This window comes from Mastomys coucha, unplaced genomic scaffold (genome assembly GCF_008632895.1).
Source record: "Mastomys coucha isolate ucsf_1 unplaced genomic scaffold, UCSF_Mcou_1 pScaffold5, whole genome shotgun sequence".
Classification (NCBI taxonomy): Eukaryota; Metazoa; Chordata; class Mammalia; order Rodentia; family Muridae; genus Mastomys; species Mastomys coucha.
Genome location: NW_022196911.1, coordinates 41,748,071 through 41,756,059, shown reverse-complemented (window position 1 = coordinate 41,756,059; position 7,989 = coordinate 41,748,071). Strand labels below are relative to the sequence as shown.

Sequence of the window (7,989 nt, the reverse complement as noted above, 5' to 3'; positions counted from 1 at the left end):
CACATGTTTTAGCCTGGGATATCAGTAGGACAGTAGCCATCAAGAACAAGATGGTGTTTAGCAGCCTGGAGCTTGTGTAGGTCCTGACCCTGAAAACGCTGCCCAAGCGCAAGATGACCCTCACTCTGAGCGACAAGACATCTGAGATGAAGAATGGTTCATCTCTGGGTTAAGTCTTCTAGAAAGACCTCCAAGATCCATGCTGTACCACGTTGACATCCATTGCCTCCAGAAACCATGAAGTACATCATCTGTGTTGCCATTGCTACTATGTGCACGGAAACTTCTTTTGCAATGGCATAGATGACTGCAGACTCAGAACTGAGAATAAGAGACACAGAAGGTTTCCGTGACAACTTGCCCCACCCCCAAAAGGATAAAGTGCAAACAGGAAGCTACTAAAAGGTCTTAAACATTGTAACAAATGATGAAGTGTAGGTACTCACCACTGATGGCTTTCCGGGATATGAGGAGGAGGATTTTATATTCTTTAGGGCTGGCCACTGAGGGGGTTTGATCAAGCTCTAATATCCAATGACTGTGTGCAACACAAATTGGACTTTGTGTTTTCTTTCTTCCTTTCTTCCTTCCTTTCTCTCTTTCTTCCTCCTTTCTTTCTTTCTCTCTCTCTCTCTTTCTCTCTTTCTTTCTTTCCTTCATCTGTGTGTTTGTGTGTGTGTGTGTGTGTTTGTCTTTTACAAGGTTGGGTACAAAGGTAGGAGTATGGACCTGCGAAGAATGGAAAGCAAGTGTGATAAGTTTGCATTGAGTGAAATTTCCAAATACTCAATAAAATTAGTACGTTGGGGAAATACCCAAAATGAGATATTGTATATATTTCTTAAAGAAAATCTATAGAAGATTATATAAAAATATGTATTTGTGTATTAAAGATAAAAATTCACATTTGTTTCACACTACCACTGACCTACCTTTTACTTAATTTTTATTTTGTTTTTGCCGTTCAAGGAAGAGTTTAGCTTTTTAAGTAAGATCAAGCATGACCATGACATTCAAATGCTTTGGATTAGGAAATAATTCTTTTTATTTAATAGTCATAGCTTTTATTTCATCTCTTGGCTAACAGAAATGTATTTATTTTTAGTCATTTTATTTGTTTACATTTCAAATGATATCCCTCTTCCTGGTTACCCCTCCACCAACTCCCCTATCCCATTCCCCCTTACCCACCTACACTTTGCCTCTATGAGGGTGTTCCTCCACCCATTCACCTACTCCCACCTCAACCTTCTAGCATCCCCCTATGCTGGGGCATCAAGACTTTCTCCCCTCCCATTGAAGCCATCCTCTGCTACATACAGATCTGGAGTCCTGGCTCCCTCCATGTATGCTCTTTGGCTGGTAGTTTAGTCCCTGGGATCTCTGGGTGGTCCAGTTAGTTGATATTGTTCTTTTGTATGGGGTTGCAATCCCCTTCAGCTCCTTCAGTCCTTCCTCTAGATCTTCCACTATGGTCCCAGGGCTCAGACCAATGGCTGGCTATAAGTATCTGCATCCGTATTGGTCAGGGAACCTCTCAGGGAACAGTCATATCAAGGTCTTGTCAACAAGTGCTTTTTGGCATCTGCAGTACTGTTGGGGTTGGTATCTGCAGATAGGATGGATCCCTTGGTGGGGATGTCTCTGGTTGGCCTTTCCTTCAGTCTCTGCTCTGTTTTTTGTCCCTGTCTTATCTTTGAACAGGAGCATTTCTGGGTTAAAAATTTTGAGATGCATGGATGTCCTCATACCTCAGCTGGGGACCATGCCTATTTACTGGAGGTGGTCTCTACAGGTTCTATCTCTCCTTTGCTGGGTATTTTGTCTAAAGTCATCACCACTGGTTCCTGGGAGCCTCTCACTTCCCTGGAGTTTGGGATTTTGTCCTGACTACCCCAATTCCCCATCATCCTCTTCTACATGTTTCTATTCAATTTCCTGACATGCTGTACTTCTCTCCTATCTCTTCCAATACTTGTTCTTGTCCCCCTTTTCCCTTAAAGACCCACCTATACCACTACAGGGCATATACCCAAAAGATGCTCCAACATATAACAAAGATATATGCTCCACTATGTTTATAGCAGCCTTATTTATAATAGTCAGAAGCTAGAAACAACCCAGATGTCCCTTAACAGAAATGCTTACAGAAATTGTGGTACATTTATACAATTGAGTACTAATCAGCCATTAAAAACAATGGCTTCATAAAATTCACAGGCAAATGGATGGAACTAGAAAATATCATCCTGAGTGAGATAATCCAGACACAAAAGAACACACAAGGTATGTACTCAGTGATGAGTGGTTTTAGCCAAAAAGCTCAGAATACCCATAATACAACCCACAAACCTTATGCAGCTTAAAAAGAAGGAAGACCAAAGTGTAGATGCTTTAATTCTACATAGAACAGGGAACAAAGTAATCACAGGGGCTAGAGGGAGGGAGGGACCATGGAGGGAGGAACCAGAGAGGGAGAGAGGAGGGGCAGGGAATAGGTATAGAAAATGATTCTTAGCAATAACACTAAAAGCCTAAGCAATTGAAATAATAATTACATTGAGTCAAAAAGGAATAATGGAAAAGAAATGACAAATTAAAAACAATATTGTAAGAAGCTATTGAGTGCTCATTCTTCATTTCTCCCTCTTTTCCATAGGCCCTTTGGACTCTTTTATAGAAGGACATGAAGTGCTGGGTCACACTGAGTTTCAAACTGACTGATATACTTGCAACTGAACACTTGCTTTTAGGGTACTGACCTGAAAATACTTATGATATAGCCTTTTACAAAACAGGTGCTAGGTGGCCAGTGACATGGCTAGTTGGTAAAAAGCACTTGTTGCCAAGCCAGTTCAGTCCTGGGAATCCACATGGAAGAAGAGAACTAACTCATGAGCTATCCTATCCATTCTACACAAAGGCCATTATAAGCTCTCTCTCTCTCTCTCTCTCTCTCTCTCTCTCTCTCTCTCTCTCTCACACACACACACACACACACATACACACACACACACACACACACACACACACACACATACACACACACACACACAGACATGAATAAGTATAATTCAAAAATTTAAAGGAAGGTATCCTATACTTTCACTAAGTTACTGCTGCAAACAATAGAACAATAGATGCACATGAGTTTTCTTCCATCTTTCCAGGAAAAATAATAATAATCTACATTCCATATTACATTGCAGCCCTGACACAGAAGCGTTTTTGGGCTTTAGTTTCTTTGTGAGCAGAGTTATTGAAGGAAGCTACTCATTAGGACATGTGTCAGCTGGCACATTGTGTGTACCTGCCAGAGTGCCACTGCTCCGTTGCAGGCACAGCCTTCCCATTATTGACACTAAGACCACAAGTAATGTTGGGACTCTCACCACTTCAGCTGCTGTTGATTTGTGAGCTACAGGTTGAACTTGCCTAATCCAAAACATTTAATTCTGCGGCACTCTAAACACAGACTTGATAATTCACCTGGAAAATTCATCAACATGAAATTTCCATGCACAGAAATATTGAGTTAATAAATTTTCCATTAAGCTATGTATGTAATGTATATGCATATGAATGATACATCAATTCATATTTAGACTTGAGTCTCATGCATGAGATATTAGCTATATTCAAACATTCTAAAGTTTTCAGAAATATATAACTCTGAAACTCCTTTTACCAAGAATTTCTGCATAAGGGATATTTTCCCTCTTTCTCTTAGACTGGAAGAAAATGTAGGAGACTGTGTCCACTCTCTACCCAAATGTGCAAGCCTTCATGTTGGGCCTTCATGAGATCTCTCATATGTCAATGGAGCTAGTTAGCTTTCAGTTATGATTCAGCACTGCATGGTGTGTCCTGTCAGGACTGGCTAAAGTGAGCATAGTGGGTCTAGAAATTGTTGCTGGAGTCAATTACCACTGAGATAAGACAGTTAACCTAGACCCCCCATACCCTCTCGATCTCACAAGATGCTTAGAGACATCTGAGACTCTGACACCTGTCATTCATAGTGTTTCCATAGAAACCTGGGCTCTGTTCTTCTTATCTCTATGTTGTCAGTGCAGCTGCCTCCACTGCCCCACCCTTCCACAACCTAGTTGGTCAGAGATAAGAAACAGAAGCTCTGGAGACTGCCTGTGTGCTTGAAGCAAAAGCTCATCTCTTCTTGCTTGATTCTTCTTAATTTCTAAACCCAGGAATTCCAACAAATCCTCCAAAGAGACTCAAAATGATCTAAAGATCCACATCTACTTCAACAAGACCCACAGGTGCTCCAACATCAACCAGAACATCTCCATTTACTCCTCTACTACCAGCATACACACAGACTCACAAACCAGATAAAACCCATATGTTTCAGCAATCAGAGGCCTTTCACAGGATGGAGTAGGATATGCAGGGTCACAAGGCAGTCTTATGTACAATCCATATGAGGGATTCTTAGCTGGATTCCAAACAATGACTTCAAACTGTCTATGATTTTCCCACCTTTTTATGTATACCCTCTGCTGTGCAAGAACTTGAAGATGGATGACATTCATCTCTCTTTATCAAATTTCCAGGGGATTCACTACTAGCTAAACTAATTTTTTGGGTGGTGGTGGTGGTGGTAGTGTGTGTGTGTGTGTGTGTGTGTGTGTGTGTGTTTATAGGTTCCATGCCACCTGTCGAGGTCCAAGGACAACTTTATGGAGCTGTTTTATTTTCCTTTTACCTTTACATGGGTTCTAGGAATCTAACTCAGATCACCAAGCCATCTTAACCCTTCTAAAGGCTGACAATCCAAAGCTGTAAAAACACCAGTTCATCCAGTTCTTCACAGAGTTCCCAAGTGCACACCCTCATTAGGTAACTTGGTTTGATGCTAGACATCTCTCTTTTTATATCCTCTACTTTTGTGAAGCATGCCAATATGAGCTGATATTTTAAAAAATAATTGTTGATGAATTATCAAGTCTGTGCTTGGAACACTGCAGGCTTGAGTTACATATTAAACAGATTTTTCTGTGAATTATACCAGAACCCTAGGTGATATGTGTATGCAAGTGTGTGTGTATGTGTGTGTGTGTGTGTGTGCGTGCGTGTGTGTGTGTGTGTGTGTGTGTGTGTGTGTGTGTGTGTATGTATGTGGGCCTATGTAAGTGTGTGTGTCTGTGTGTGTGTAGTAGGGCAGATTAATCAGGGTCTTCCGTATTGAGGATGGCCATAAATCACATTGCAGTGGCTTTGACCTAATTGTTCTTTAGCTGTCTCCCATTGTTGTAACAGGTCAAAAGTGTGCACGTGTATGCTGAGTTAAAAAAATTATTTTGTGTAAAAATTGATCTCTACTTCTTGACCAAACTCTCTGGACCTGGTGCTGACTGAGCTGTGGTAGCAAAAGACTCCAGTGTTCATGGTGAGGGGCTTTAAGGCCTGTCTGCTCCAGGCCTCAGTGAAGGTCCCTTTAGTTTTCACTGTTCCTTCCAACAGTGTTGACGACAACCACCCTCCTTGGGTTAAATCTTCCTGATACACCTGCAGCAGCCTTATCATCTTGGAATTTCAAGGAAAGACTGTCACAAGGACACTCTGGGTGGGGCAGCCAGCCTGAAGCTAATTGCTTTACAGTAGCCTGGGAAGATACAGATCTGGTTGAATTGTTTATTTCCCTTGTTGTCATAGTTCAACTGCTTATCGTGAAATAATTTCAATTGCCTCAGAAATCACATGTTCCTATAATCATTCAGTTTCATCTAATGTCTGTATTGAGCACACCATAGGATCAGATGAAGAAACTGACATGATACTGTTAACTGAGCCAAGGTCCTGGGATTGGCTCTTCAAGTTTGAATGCTTTGATTGGGTGTGGTTGCACAGGAGCCTAGTTCTGGCACTAGGTAGGGAGATAGCTGGTGTGAGATCAGCCTGATCTACATAGCAAGAATCTGTCTGCAAATACACAAACAAACTAACCAAGGATAGGACTATAGCTTCCTGCTATACAAGAATAAAAATCAGCCGGGCGGTGGTGGCGCACGCCTTTAGTCCCAGCACTTGGGAGGCAGAGGCAGGTGGATTTCTGAGTTCGAGGCCAGCCTGGTCTACAGAGTGAGTTCCAGGACAGCCAGGGCTATACAGAAAAACCCTGTCTCGAAAAACCAAAAAAAAAAAAAAAAAAAAAAAAAAAAAAAAAAAAAAAAAAAAAAAAAAAATCAAGCATGCTAAGATTATGCTAATCTATACTGAACTATTTAAAACTTAAAATAAAGAATACAGTGAAGAAAATAAACATGGTGATGCATACTTGATACTACATTTGATCTTAGCCAAAAGGCTGAGAAGCGATGGTGATGCATACTTGAAATCTGACCCTCTAGAGCGGGAAGTGGGAGACTCTACAACCAAACTTACCTGGATAGACTTGAGGTTCCTGGGTTACATGACATTTCATCTCAAAACAAACAAGCAAAAATCCAGCCAAGCAAACCTCAAAGAGAGAAGAGTTTAACTTTAATGCTGGGATCCTCCATTCTTTGTCCTCACTGTTTAGCATTCCCAAATTCTCCCTGAATGATCTATATAGATATTTTGTACTTCAAGACCAGCATTATCCAATATAGATACAGTAAGAATTGCATAAGCAGCTTTATAGTTTCTACTATCTATACTTAAAAAAACAGTTGTATTGCTTACAAAATTGCTCAGGAGTTAGATGTACTTGCTGCACAATGGTAAAGGCAAGACTGAGCATACCAGCACCCATAGAAGAAGACACCACACCCAGAATCCCACTTTCAAAGTGAAGAACAGAAGATGCAAATTGCTAGCTTCCAGTCCAATAGAAAGAATTCCCATGAGGCTCTGGTTCAGAGAGAGATCCTGACTCAAATGTGTAAACAGAGTGATAGAAGAAGACCCCATACACCCTCATCTGACATGGATCTGCATGTATCCACACATATTCACACACACACACACACACACACACACACATGTTTAAAAATAGGAATAGGTTATATTAATTTTAAGAACTTAATTTCCTTAACTCAATGTACTCCATGTCTTGTTAGCTCAACCTAGAATAGATAGCAAAAATCACTCTTTGTGAGATAAGGATTATTTTGAAATAAACTATCCAACATAGAAAATGGACTATGAATGAAGTTTGTTGCTATAGACTGAGGATGAAACTGTGCTTTGAGACTGAAATCTCTGAGGGAGTTTTTCAACTCATCAGCAAGAAGTGTTCTAAGAAAGGAACCAATCGTGGGATAGGTATCTGGACCAGGAGAGTGTGGGAAATTCTAGAAGCAGACAGGAAACCAGTGTGGCTGAAATAGTGAAAACAAGTACAACGTGTGTGTGTGTGTGTGTGTGTGTGTGTGTGTGTGTGTGAGTGTGTGTGTGTGTGTGTGAGTGATTTATAATCCCAGCTGTGTCTGCAGCTCAGTGTTAGAGCACTTTTCAGGCATAGATGAAGCCCTAGATCCCTATTGCAGAAACCCAGGGGGCAGAACACACCTGTGATCCCAGCACCCATTTAGGAAGAGAAATCAGAAGTTCATGATCATCTTTGATACAGAGGAATGATAAGCCAACCTGCATTACATCATGAGACCCTCTCTCATAACAAAACAAAAATCACAACAAAAAGTACCCAAATTAAAACTAAAATGACTCATAGCTTTTCAGTAAAGCCTGCTGTTATTAAATTTCCCTAAGCCATCATCTCTCTTCCCCCAAATATGAAATATGTTTGGAGGCATCTTCCAGTCACTCGGATAGTGCTCATCCAGAAGTTTTACTTGAAACAGATTTATAACACTGTCTTCTATATCTTAAAGAAGACTATGTATAGGCTAAGCAATGGTGGTGCACACCTTTAATTCCGGCACTTGGAAGGCAGAGGCAGGTAGATTTCTGAGTTCGAGGCTAGCTTGGTCTACACAGTGAGTTCCAGGAAAGCCAGGGCTACACAAAGAAACCCTGTCTCAA

At 40.9% G+C, this 7,989-nt stretch overlaps 1 pseudogene; it reads right to left on the bottom strand.

The window, feature by feature from the left end:
• Positions 1–6,211: 6,211 nt before the first annotated feature.
• LOC116079505 lies at positions 6,212–6,340 on the bottom strand (annotated as a pseudogene).
• Between the last annotated feature and the right edge of the window lie 1,649 nt (positions 6,341–7,989).